This window comes from Coturnix japonica, chromosome 5 (assembly GCF_001577835.2).
Source record: "Coturnix japonica isolate 7356 chromosome 5, Coturnix japonica 2.1, whole genome shotgun sequence".
NCBI lineage: Eukaryota > Metazoa > Chordata > Aves > Galliformes > Phasianidae > Coturnix > Coturnix japonica.
The window spans coordinates 27,063,044-27,076,539 of record NC_029520.1 but is presented as its reverse complement, the minus strand read 5'-3'; positions in this window follow the sequence as shown (position 1 = coordinate 27,076,539).

The window sequence follows — 13,496 nt, the reverse complement described above, 5'->3', positions numbered from 1 at the left end:
TAGCTGATAACTCTCTATTCTGACTGCTGACCCTGGTAATCTTCTCATTCCTGAGAAGGAGCAGATATTGTGAACCGTGGTTTCTTAACAGTTGGGACAAAAATAGTTGTCTTCTTGCATAAAGGGTTCAGACAGCAAACTACAGGAGCAGCAGTGATTGAGCAGCCAACATACAGGGCTGGGAAAGTTTTGCATTGCATATCTGGCTCCACCACGGGCCTGCTCTTGGTGACCTTAGGGAAATAGTTACTAAAGGCCTCACAGCTTCATTCTTCCTCTGGAAGAAAAGAAAAAAACAACACTAAAACAAATCACACAAAACAACAGCAAAAAACAGGTAATAGCAGGCAAGGACTCCGGAGTGATATTCTGAGGATAAATTATTATTGAGCGTTGTCTTAAATGCTTTAATGTTTCTGAAGAAAGGTGGGATGTGGGATATGCAGTTGGGAAGAAAACTTTGCTGAAGCTGCTTCAGCAGTTACGCTGCCTCTGCAGCAGCCCTTCAGGCTGCACTACCACCAAAGGGCAGTCTCGTGAACTCTCCACTTACACTTTAAAACCTCTACACAGGCAGCAGCAGAGTCACAGATGCAGCTGCAAGAAGAAACCACACACCACAGTTGTGCAGGTGCGTGTGGGCCCCAGTGGGAAAGAATATTAACTATTTCCTGGTAATAGGAACACAGAGATCCTTCACGCTTGTGAAATAATCTCAGCACAATTCCAGAACATGGTCTGTGTGGGAGGCTGCTATCCAGCTGATAAACACACAACTGTGCTTAACAGATCCCAGCTTACATGACTGCAGACTAAATATTCTGGGTTCTCTTTTGAATTCAACTAACTTTGTGGATTGTATGCCCTGTAGTTTCAGTGTGGTAGGGAAAGCTTCTGTGTTATGATTTCCATCAGCGCTAGTTCAAAGCTTTATGCTTGGAAGGAATAGCTGATATGGACCAGGGTATTTGCAAGATCACATGTATTTTTTCATAGGCCAATACTGTTATTTTCATCAGTTCTTAACAAAAATTTGCAGTGGGATCATTTTTTGTGCCCAAAAGGTAGGCAGGAGATAGAAGAATTCATAATTCATTCTTTGAAAGTTCTGTCTTTTTGGAATAAAACTGTGTTACAGTTCTCTCTACTATATTCTTTAATTACAGTTATTGTCTGAAATTGAAACTGCGTGATTGTTTCCAAAAGTAACGAGGCATGTTTCCCTTCCCTGAAATGACTGAAGTAAGAAATCAAGCTTCCCGTATGCATGTGTATGTAAACTATATTTTGAAATCATTTGCTTTGAAATTACTTCCAGTTATTTAGTTTTCTGAAACAGTCAGATGCAAATTTAGGCAAAGTTAGATTTTTTTTTTTTTAATGCACTGATTATCTGTGAACCTGGTAGGATTTACTGAGCCGAAGCTGCTGCAGGAGATAATGATGTTCTGCTGAAACACAGCAACGCTTCAGAGAGCCCTGATGATAATAATGCATTGAAATAACAACATGTGGCATGGCAATCTACCCACACATCATAATGCATCACACCAGAAATGTCACGATGTGCTGATGGTTAAGTTTCTCTTCTGAAATCAAAAAGCTTTCAGTCCCTGTTGCACCGCTCACAACAAATAGGGCTGTTTTGTTTCATGTCTTCGACTGGTTTCAGCTGTACCCAGCATCTTTCTTATTTGAGGTGGTGCTCCTCAAGCATTTTAAAAATGAAATTCAGAAAAAAATATTTACCTTTCCAAGTTTCTGTTCTAACAGAACCCCTCCTAAACAGGAGGAGGCTGTAAAACTGGGCGGAAAATCGAGTAAGAAAGAAGTATGGCACCTGATTTTCATCCTTGCTTTCAGGCAGAGCAGAAATTAGCCTCTGTTTTTCAGTTCTGCTGGCAATACAACTTTTCCAGTTTTTCAGTTTCAGTTTTCCCAATGTCATTTTGAACTTGCATGTTTAAAAGCGTAGATTTGGCAAAAGTTTCAGCAAAGATTTAGAGTAGTAGCTGTTTGGAATGACAGCAAAAGCTGAACTTCATCTTTCCCTTATGTCACGATAGCAAAATAGTTATGAGACAACTCAGTTGCAGTAACTTACCAACTTACCTTCAGGAGTTTCTGCTTTTCTTACCATTGATGGCACTAAAGTAAAGATGAAAAAAAAAAAGGAAATATTGCTTGCATGAATTGGGCTAAATCCAAATAATGCTTGTCTACATATAGGTTAGGAGCTGACAGAGCTGTGGTGCCTGTACCCTAAATTGCAATTCTGAGAACTCAGCTGCTGCTTAACTCTGCAAATACCTGTGTGCAATAGGTACTTCAACTCTTAACATCAAAAATCCTATTTAAGTACTCTTAAAATTCTATTACTACACGTGCTTACCAGCACTTCAGTGTTTGCAGGTCAGACAAGTTTGACTTCTATCTCACATCAGAAGTCAATAGAGATCCAGAAACTAAAATGATGACTTCTCCGCCCTCCCCTCCTTTTCCTTCTTGGATTCTACATGACACTGATGATCCCTGCTGCTTTTTTCTTCTTCCCACAAAGAAACAGTGATGACAGTAGTTCAGATTGTGTGTTTTTATGCAACAGCTTAGTAGTTCCCAGGATATACACTAGAAATCTCAAAGTAAGTGACAATCTTAACATGATTGAGTCCATTAAGATTTCTTCTATCCTTATCAAGAGAAGCGTTGTCCCTGAAAGACAACCCTGAAATCTCTTGTCTAGTGGCCAGAGCACTCTCTAAGCACCTGTGGAGTTACTGATGAGGTGGAGGTGTAGTAAAGGGCAATAGCAGGTGCAGGTCACACTTCTGGCTAGCTGCACCTGCTAATATGTAATGCACTCACAAGTTATGTGATGGTGGCCGTGTAACTGTGCACTGGACATTTCCTTCTGTGTTTAGTTCAGACCTGTGCTTGGCCCTGACCTCTTGAGAGGTCTGAACCTCCTCAGGGTTCTGGCTTCTTCCCCATGGGATTGAAAATAAGGTGTCATGGAGCTTGGCTCCACAGTGCATGAGTTCCTCCTCCACGCCCAGCAGAGCCACCACTTCCTCCAGCACGGCTGGTACACACACATGAAAGTAGATGTGACTCAGTGCAGAGGCTTCTTAGGGAAAGGGCTCAGGAACTTCCTGCACAGACACAAGCTGTGCCTCCCCTTTGTAAGCACTCACAGGGGAAATGGAAGAAGAGAAACGCTGAGGGTGGGAAATAAGACCGTGTTTTCATTTCCTCTTTCTTGTTTGTTACTTGGTCCTTCTCTAGTAAAAGAAAAAAAGAAGAAATAATACAACAACTAAACCCCAGCTGCACCTGTTTTTTTTCTTTTTTTTTTTTTCAAAATGTTCTGGTGCACTCGTTCACCTCTTGGTAGCACTGAACTCCAGAAAATACGGTGTACTCTCTCTTTAAGAAAGCCTGCTCTCTGCCCAGCTGTTGACTTGCCTGAAGGTGAGACCTCTACTTAAATTCATGGCTCCAGCTGTCAAAAGCAAAGAAAAGCAGCTTTTCCTTGGCGGCTCTCTGCTTTGGGTAGAATTTGACATCTTCCTCAGTCAGCAGAATTTAATCAGCATCGAGTGCCCACAGCCTCCCAGCTCCACCACAAGCCGGCTGGGGGGGGGGGGAACCAGACCTGGGGAGGAGAAGGGGGAGAGTTCGCAACCAGCAGGCACAAACAGATACAGACACAATCACCGGCCCCTACAAGAAATCCAAAGCTTGTCACTGTCTGGGGAGAGCCTCATTATACCCTTTGACTTAAGAATTGCTGTTATCATTCAGTAACCTTAGCCGGCTTAGGCTTTGCTTCGTCCTCCTGAGAAGCTGTGAGCAGGTAAATGGAGTGAGTTACTGACAGCTGACAATAGTACTGATTTCCAAAAGAAAGCCGATGAAATGGGCTCAGGGATACTGTTTCTCAGACTTGAGAGTAAGTAAAGCCAACAGCTCCTGGGATTGCTATGCTTTGCTTGCCTTTCTCCTAGCGAAAAGAATGCCTGCAGTGATATGGATATATCTGCAAGCTAAATGATCTAGTTAATAGCAAAACTGCATCTCTGAGCATCTAACCTAGCCCAGCATCTAATCCTCACGTTGTCAGATCAGACTGGCGTAGCAGACCTAGGTACTCACAGACTTAAGCATGGATCTGCTACGGCAAGATGGCGTTTGCTTTTCCTCTGTCCTACCACCCCTTCTTGCAGCTAAGCCCCAAAATCTAGTGAGAAGAAGTGAGATGCAAATAAGGCAGCCTGAAAAGTGGCAGTGCCAGAGTTGGCAGTGCAGGGTCTGGCTCTGTCCCCTACGTTGGAGGCTGTCCTGGCTGCTTCCCTCCCTGGGGAGCAAGTACATGTGCAGGGTGCTTTCTGAAGGAGACTTTGTGGTAGTGCTCACCTGTTCAAAATAATCTGTTTGCAGTAAATATTGTCTGTAAGTATGTTTTGAACACACAGACTCCAGACTTTCCTATACATGCAGTTCATTTCTAGCACCTGCAGCTGTTACCCATTTCCTGACAATATCATCGTGCCCATTGAGGAGAGGAAGGACACGTTGGGTTGTTTTTTATAGTGTTTACCTCTTCCACCCGTTTGATATTAGCCTGCATAATGGCACAGAGTGACTGGTGGGAGCAAACAGGAAATGAAGCAATGCCCGAGGTAAGGGCAGCATGCAGCACAGCGAGGAGGAAACAAGTGTGTGTATCTGGAGGGTACTAACTGGCAGATATCCACTTGTCCTCAGGCAAGACCAGATTAGTTTTCCCCAGACCTGGACAAGGAATCATTAAAGCCCTGAATTCCCCCACCTCTTAGAGGAAGAAGAGGGATGAGATAGCAGGACATGCTCAGAGGGGGAGAGGTGCTGTGGTTAAGGCAGGAGTGCAGGTAAAGGCTTGCTGCTTGGGTCTGGGGGGTGATCACAGGTGTATTGCAGCTCAGGAGCTTGACAGTGATCAATGTAGAGCTCAGGCTGTGAACTGTATACTGTTGCAGCCTGTAGCCATAGAATGTGGTGAGCAGTTTTGTTTTTTTTTTTTCTTTTTTTCTTTTTTTTCCACCCTTCTGTTCCTTTGTATTTGGGGAATGAACTTCATAAAACCTGCATTCATCGTTCCTGCTCAGCCACATGACAAACTCCTACTGAACTGTGTCCTGGAGGGGTGATGCAGCCACAAAAACAAGATTGCTCCTGCGTCAGTCATTAAAAACACTGCATTTCTCCTCTCCCAGTGCTGGGGGAGGGCACTGGGAACAGTCGGAGAAGCAAATCCCACTGGGGATACTATTACAATATGAAAGAGACTGTGAACCTGCCTCATTTACGTACAGAATTTATCACCAAACGTCCTACTGAAGGACACTTTTATTCTAATATTGTTTATTTTTCTCAACATTCACCTTAACAAAGAAGAAGAAGGAAAGGAGTTTTTAAAATGACCATCTTGCTTCCCTTCTCAAACCTCTATATTTTAAACTTTACAGAGTTAAATAGGTACATTTCTATATCTCATATAGCGTCTGGAGCCACCTCTTCTCAAATGATATCCCCCTTAAATGAGCAGTTAACTAAAGACATCTGTTGGATGCAATTATCTGAATGCTGCACATTTGCTTTAGATGGATTGTTTTCAATGTTACAGACGGATAACATACCTAATTATGTTTTGCTGTCAGTGTTGTTATTTGTGAAGATGGTTCTCCATTGTCAGCTGAGTTCAGCAAGTGGTCAGATTTCTAGAGGAATGTCCTTTTTGATTAATGAAGTAGATGTGCATTTTTAATTATTTCATAATTCTGGCATTTTGTATCTGGAAGGGGTAAGGCCCACACTCACATATGGATCCTCAGCTTTTGTTCACTACAGCATAGTTTCATGGCAGGAGGTGAACTTGGTTACACGCTTTATGTCTGTAGGATTACCTGCTATGTGGTACGCAGCTTGTGGGACACGAGCCATTTAATAACGTTGGATTAAAGAATAGACAGAAATGACTGAAATGTGTTCTCTTTCAGATCTAGTGCGAAACATGTTGCTAAAGGTTCTAAAATTTTCATTAAATCTTGTGACAGAAAGTTTCACTGACCACTTTATAAAGTACTGGGAAAAGCGCTTTCAGCGCTTAGTCCAGTCACTCTGTGTCAGCAAAAGGCTTTTCTCTACCAATTCCATTTTATCTGTTTTCTAAAAAAAGGACCCATAGACTGACACAGCCAAGTTGCTGTGGCTTACTAAAATACCAGTGTTAGCTGAACCCTGGTAATTGCGCACACACACGCTTTCAGCTGGGGCAGACACAAGATAAATGAAATTAGCTTTCCTCTAGGGCCCATGCTGAGGCGCTTCACCTCACGGCGGGAGGCGGGATGGCGGCCAGGCGGTGCTGAGGGAGCCCGGAGCCGCCGCAGCGTGGTGCGAAGCCCTGGCCCTTCCGAACAAGGACAGCTCTGCTCGTGCCTGACCCCGTGAGCACAGGGGGAAAGCGTATTAATAGTGTTATTTCATTTGCATTGCTGTGATACTTAGGAGCTCCGGTTTGGATTAGGACTCTGTTGTGCTAGGCCCTGTGTAAACACACATGAAAGTGTGACACTGTCCTCCTGAGCCGCCTGCCTTGTACAAACACACGCGAGAGTCGGGTACAGTTTCACGCTGAGGTTGGGCTTTGTCCTCCTCAGTGCCTTGTTCTGTGCCAAGTGTGTTTTCAGCTCTTCCGAATCCCCCTTGTTTAACAGCCCAGGAGTAACTATGTTACTCCTCCAAAAATCATTTGGAAAGACTGCATTTCTTTTTATAGTTGATAACTTCAGTCCTGTTCAATACTTCCCTGTTTCAAGACAGAGCTTGTTGGTGTGGCTGCAACATGATTCACACATGTTGTGTAGTTGCATGCTGTGCTGCTTGCAGCTGAGGTCCTTTGTGGGTTATGCAAGTGATGTGGGCAGATTGAAACAGGGAAAGCATCTACGTATCAAAAGACGTAAGAATTCTCAAAAAATACAAACCTAATAAACAAGTCTCATGATCTGTTTTTCAAGGTGGTTTGGTTTTGTCTGGAAGTAAAGATGCAATGTAGTCACGGCATTGCATCAAGGTGGGGTGTGAAGCTTATGCCATACAGCTAATCTTGCAGCAGAAGAGAAGCCTCTGGCCTTTGTTTTAATGTATTGCTCTTTGGCTCACTTGTGTGATCAGTCACTCCGTATTAAAAATACATGTTTTTACTATTGTAGACAAAATGCATAAACATTTGACCCCTGGAAAGATGATATATAGCTGAAGACAGTCTTTGAAAATCGTGGCGTGTGTATGCATTATAAATTTATCCTTTCTCACAGGACTCGTGCAGTATAAAAAGGGATAATCAGTAAAGTCTTCTGGTCTTCTCTCCTCCCCCCCTTTACCTCCTCTGTGCTCCCCTCCTTTCTGCCGTGGGATGTGCCAGCACTTGTCTTGGCAAAAGCCAGTCTTGGTTCTCAAAGTGAAGAAACTTCCAGTATGTCTGTGACTGACTCAGCCTTCATCAGGGCTCCTCTGCTCCCACCCCAGCACACACTGAGAGATGAGCACACCTCAGTGTGCGCCAGGGAGGCACTACAGAGAGGAATCTGCTCGGCAAACATGTAATTCATGCCTTCATAAATCGGGGCCATGTCAGAAGTAAAATGTGAAATGCGTGTACATGCATGTACCTCACAGGCAGACCATCACAAGTGCCAGCCACTACCTAAAAATAACAAGACATTGCCATCCAGAATGGTTCTGGTCATGTTTTCAATGGGGAAGTTCAAGTAAGGAGTGTTTTGCTGGTAGTCTTGGTGACCAGAGTGCTTTTCTGTAATCAGGACAGGTAAAATCAGCTGGCTATGGTGTAATTTCCACTCAACACCCGCTGCTAAATGCACCAAGCTACTGCCTTGTTTGCTCTCCCTTTCCCGTCAATCTTTGGCCTTTCTAGAAGGATTGCCAGCAAAACTATCTTTTGGCAGTGGCGATGCCATGATACAGCAGTTCATTTTCCAAAGCAGCTACCAACGAACAGCCACATGGTAAAGCACAAGTTCTCCTTCTGTCCCCCTCATCCTGGTCTGGATCTCAACCAAGCTGATGAAAAACTTCAGCTCTCTCAGGACCTAACAGGGTGTCAGTCAGTGTCCTGATCATCACAGCTAAATCACACAGAGTAAACACACATGCTGTTCTTAGTTCACAAGCATCTATAAAGCCCACAATAAGAATTTGGGATAGAAAGGGACCTACTGGGTTTTCCACATCAGAAGGCAGTGCTAATTAACTGTGAAGTGCTATTCTGAGCTTGTTTTCTGCTTTGCCATTAATAAATCTAGTAGAAAGTTTTAACACAAGCTTATTCCCCCAAGTCATTATTTCATATCACTTTGTTCTTTTTTTTTAAGGTCATGCTTCAGTTTAAGTAGTTGTTCTTCTCTTCTTGGTGTTTTTTCCTCAGACATATTTAAAGACTCCCATCACTGCTCACCTGTTTTCACTGGTTTGTTTCTATGTAAGTCAGAGCTTTTCTATGGTATTCTATGACTGACTCTTGATTTCTCTGATCATCTGTTTAGTCTGAATTGTAAATATGGGTGACAACAGGACGTGCTGTTCTGAATTAGATTTTGGTACTGCTTTACATAATGGCAGTAATGCTTTTCTCATCGCCCAGAGTATCTTGTCTAAAACATCCTGTCATTGCATTTACGTTTCCCATGGCTGGCTTTTTTACGTGCAATGGGTAAATACTTCTTGATCTTTTTCACCATTTTCCACATGTGTTGCTGTTGTTGCATCAAGATCTCCCACTATCCAGGTGTATGACCTTCTGCACTGTGAATTTCTGAAGTCATCAGATTTCTTCCTGATGTCATGCTCATCTTCTCTGTTGATGGGACATCTCAACTTTGTGTCTTCATTAAATTTCATCAGCACACTCTTACTTTTGTTAAGCCTCCAGCAGCTCTGCTTAAGATAAAGGATTAAAAAAAGTCTCCTTAACTTTTGTTCCTGGTGAGAACCTCGTTCTTTACGCTACAACAAAAGAATTATGTTGAAACTCTTTCTTATCAATGATAGAAGCTACAGATCTGCCTTGCCTGTCAGTAGCTGCCGTGTCTTTTTCTCCAGTGCCAGAAAGGCAAGATCAAAGCAGGTTTCATACAGCACAGGAGCACACTGTGATGCCATTGCCTTCAAGCAGAGCCAGGGGCAGGATAACTGGACGTACCTGGCCAAAGAGCTGACATACATATGAAGGACAGAAAAAGATTTCTGGTACTTGTCCCTTCATCCTAAATATGCGTTGTCCTGGGGCAGTCCAGGAACCATCACGGAGGGAAATTTTACTGGAGTTCAGCAGTTTCTAGTTATGCCATTTGCTGCAAGAGCGTTGGCACAGAAGAAGCAGCTAGAAAAACCACCCATCTGCAGTTTGTGTAGCAGTACATTGTCTTCAGTCTGGTCAGCTCCAAGGGGGAAGTCTCAGGGCTTTGAGAGCAGCCTTTCAAAACATTTAGAACAAACCCTAGGCATTTGCAAAAACCACAGAGTGTACAGTTAATACACCCAGATGTGCTGTCAGCCCCACAGTACTACACAAAAGTGGATGGAGTGTGTAAATCTTGGAAAGGTTAAAGCTGAGGGAACAGCGATACGCATACAGACTTGTGTTCCTTCCAAAGAGAGGAGGGGGGCAAGGTGCTATCATTCAACATTAATCACTTACATCTCCAACCTGCCTAAATCCTCTGAAAAGAACCAGCAAAGAAAACACCAGCTGCTGTAGCTCCTACTCTTTCCTCAGTACCCTCCAGTCTCCCTCCCTCCTCCCCGCCTTCCCCAGACTGTTTATTTTTACTGCTCGTGAATAGCCAGGAACTTGCTCCCTGCAACAGGATCAGCTGAGAACAAGCTGCAGTCTGTACCTTCCCTGAAATCTTGGTTTTGTCCAGCAGCTTCCAATCAGCAGCAAAACAGTGGAGTAAAGGAGAGAAAGTAATACACTTCTTTCTCACCTGGAGAGATGGGACTTTCATTCCACATGCAGTGGGACTTCCCCAACCCACTCTGTCAGCTTTCACTAGAGATTTTAAGTGTGCTTGGTTTATGAAAGAACGCTGTCATCACTTAAACTGTGAGTGTTTTGGGAAAGCAACCATTGTTTTATAGAGGTGTGCCTCACTCCCACAGTATCCCTGACTGACTGCACACTAACAAAAATAGCACAACAGCTCTCCCACCGGCAATGGCTGTTTCTTCTCAGGTTACTCCAATGCAAGAACAGTTCTGTCTTGAATAGCAGAAGGACTCTCCCAAAGCTGGCAGTCACCCTGGTGTCAGAGAAATTGCTGCTTCGCATGGCAAAATCCTCCTGGGTGACAGCCAGGCACACATGACAAAAGGGATAGTGAAGAACAGCAATTAGGAACAGAGAATTGAATGATGGGGAGGAGAGAAAGGGAAGGGGGGAAAGGAGGGGAAAAAAATGGAAGGCAAAAAGAAATTTCAGCAATCCTCAGAAGAAAAATTGTATGTGGGATAACAGGAAAATAAAAGGGTGAATGTGATCAGATCATGGATGGGAGGAGCACCTTGCTCAGCTGGGTGGGAAGAGCACCTTCTCTCTGGTACCTGTCCAGAGCTACCTCCTGTAGCCTGAGCATGTGACGGCCATCACCTGTCCTGCTCTGCAGCCAAATGTCTGGGAGGATCACACTGTCTGTCCTCAAGACACAAGATTTTGCAGAGGCCACATTTGGAGTCTGGTCACCTGCAGAGCGAGGAAGTCCTTATTTACAGATACACAAAAATGCAACTTTTCTCTAGACATTTGTGTTTGGACAGTCCAAAGGCCACCCTGACATTTGTCATCCAGCAAACCAGTTGTCACGGGATTCATATCCAGTGCTTCAACTCACATGCCACTGACAGGCATGAAATACTACGCCTGTCACCACGGCGAATGGAGAAGCACTTGACTTCTGGAGAGGCACATGTCCCACAGCTCCAGCTGCAGTGTGCACCGGGAGGCTGCCTCGCCACGGCTGCATGCCTGGTGCAGAACTGCTAATCGCTTTCAGATTGAAGCGGCTATTTGCTGCCAGGACTTCTCTGCCAAAAGATAACTGTATAATACTGATAATCAGGCGCCCTGTGAAGATAAAATGCCTGTTACTTGCCTCTAAATGAAGAGGATGACAGGACCCTTATTATGGCAAACTGTTTGTGCTAGGGAAAAAGCTGAGCCTTTTATTGAAAAGTAGCAAAAAAATCTTATCTCGACCTAGAAGTGCAGAAAGTGCAATTAATTAATTTGTTTCTGAAATCTGAGCTCTAGACACAATGGATAGCAATGAGTTATATATTGTAATTACATGAAGGAGCAATCTATACTACAGTTTGTATTTGAGTGCATAATAAGGAGTGAAAGACCGATGTTAAACTTGGTCAGATGACTAATAAACCAGCAACAACCAAACTGGTTGGGCAAGAGCAAAAGGCACCTGAAATAGCAACTGATATCTTGATGAATAATGATGCTATTCTCTATCTTGATTATCTTCTTTTAGCCTGGTAACTAACTTGTCCTAACAGCACTGAGCACAATGCAACATTCAGGACAGCAAGTACAGCTTCATGTGTAGCTGCTGTCATGCCCTTGCTTTGCCCTGTACTCTTGATCCTCTCTCAAAAGCACTACAGGATGCTCCTGGCCATATGTAAGGACACACAAACACAAATGACAGGCGATGGCTGCCTTCTGAGAAACCTGTTATAATGATACTCTTCCATCTTGCCTGGAAAAATAAAGAAGAAAAAGATGGAGGTTAGAGGAAAGCACACTTTGAATACAAAGCAATGCCAGGTAAAACTTTAGCATAAATGACAACAGGGTTTTGGAAGAGACTTTATCTGTGTGATGTTCCCCATAAGGACTGAGAGCATTCTTCCTCCAATGGAATTCTAGCTCTTCTGCTATTCTCAGTTGACAATAAATTACTCTTTGGTCATTGTAAGGTTTAAGCATGGTAAACTTCCTACATTAGTATGTCTCACCAGCTGAGCTCTATGGAAAAAATCAAGATGTTCTTGAGAGTTCAAATCCTGGAAATGTTCCTGGTCTTTGCTGGTATTGTAACCTAATGAATAAATACATAAATAAATACATTTAAAAGGAAAAGAGAAAAAGGAGAAGAAAAAAATCCTCTGACGTGGAGGTTTCTGGCACACAGTTCTGTAAACCTACTGCACTACCTGAATGCCATATCATCAAATAATACCATTCCCGAGCTTTGAAAGCTGTAGGACTTGTCACAGGTTTTTAAGGCTGTGGGCAATTACAAAGGGGTTGCATTTATAGTACCTGCATTCCTTCTGAGAATTTCCTTGGCAGGGCTGCATTTAAGAATCAGTGATTGGTGATGGCTGGGCTACCTGCTACTGCAAGCAGGGATGACTCACTTGGTATTTCTATAGCCTGAGTGCTAACAAAGAGCCTGCTACTTCTAATCTCCCTGGGGCTCCTGTCTGCCGCTCAGTGTGTGTCTGAAGACAACATGTATTCAGGAAAACAGGGGGGATGCTGAAATAAAGGGAAAGGGATAGCAACAAACTCAAATTACTGTTTTCATACCTGTGTTTCCTGTTTTTGAGTAACTCCAGTTGTAGTTACAATGCTTACTTTAATCTATTTTACAGAGCTACACCCTGCAGCTCTTAATCTCAGGAGATCCTTGTGAAAAATAAGGCCAGTAATGTAAGATTTGGGTATTGACAGGGATCATGAGAGCCAAGCTCTGGCACGGTAGCAAGGGATACTGGCTAAGAATGGAGCTGGGAGGAGGAGAGCAGGAGAGCAAAGGAACTTTGTGAACTGATAAAAGTGGATTAGGGATTTGGCACTGAGCAGACAATTAGAGAAGGGTGGCATTGAGAAAGACAGAGTGAAGGATCTCTGTTAGAGCAGTTCCTACTCAAATGAATGGACTGCTACTGAAAATCATTATCTCCAGACAGAGTTAAAACCATCTTCTAGGAGGGACAGTACACTTTGAGTGTTGTAAGAAGGCATGAGTGACTTGCTGACAGTGATGTTCCAGAAGTGCTGCACGTGGATCTCATTTTCTTTCTCATGGGAGGCAGGAGGAAGGATGAAAACTAGCAATATTCAGTCTGCTATTTCAGACCAGCTGGCAAGCCGTCCAGGTTGCTTGTATGGCATGAAATGCCTTCCAGAGCTCATTCCCTTAGGATCCAGTGCCGCTGCCTCTTTTCCCTGCTGCCTCCTTTCCTCTGGCCAGGCAGGCCCACCAGGCGGGGGTGAGCCTGGGGCAGAGCAAGGAACAGGCAGACAGCTCATGAAGAAAACAGCTTTGCTATGCTTAGGTCCTGCAGTTTTTTTCTTTCCCCCTATTGTTAAATGGCATTGAATACCAGCAAAACAGGAAACTGCTGCCTCC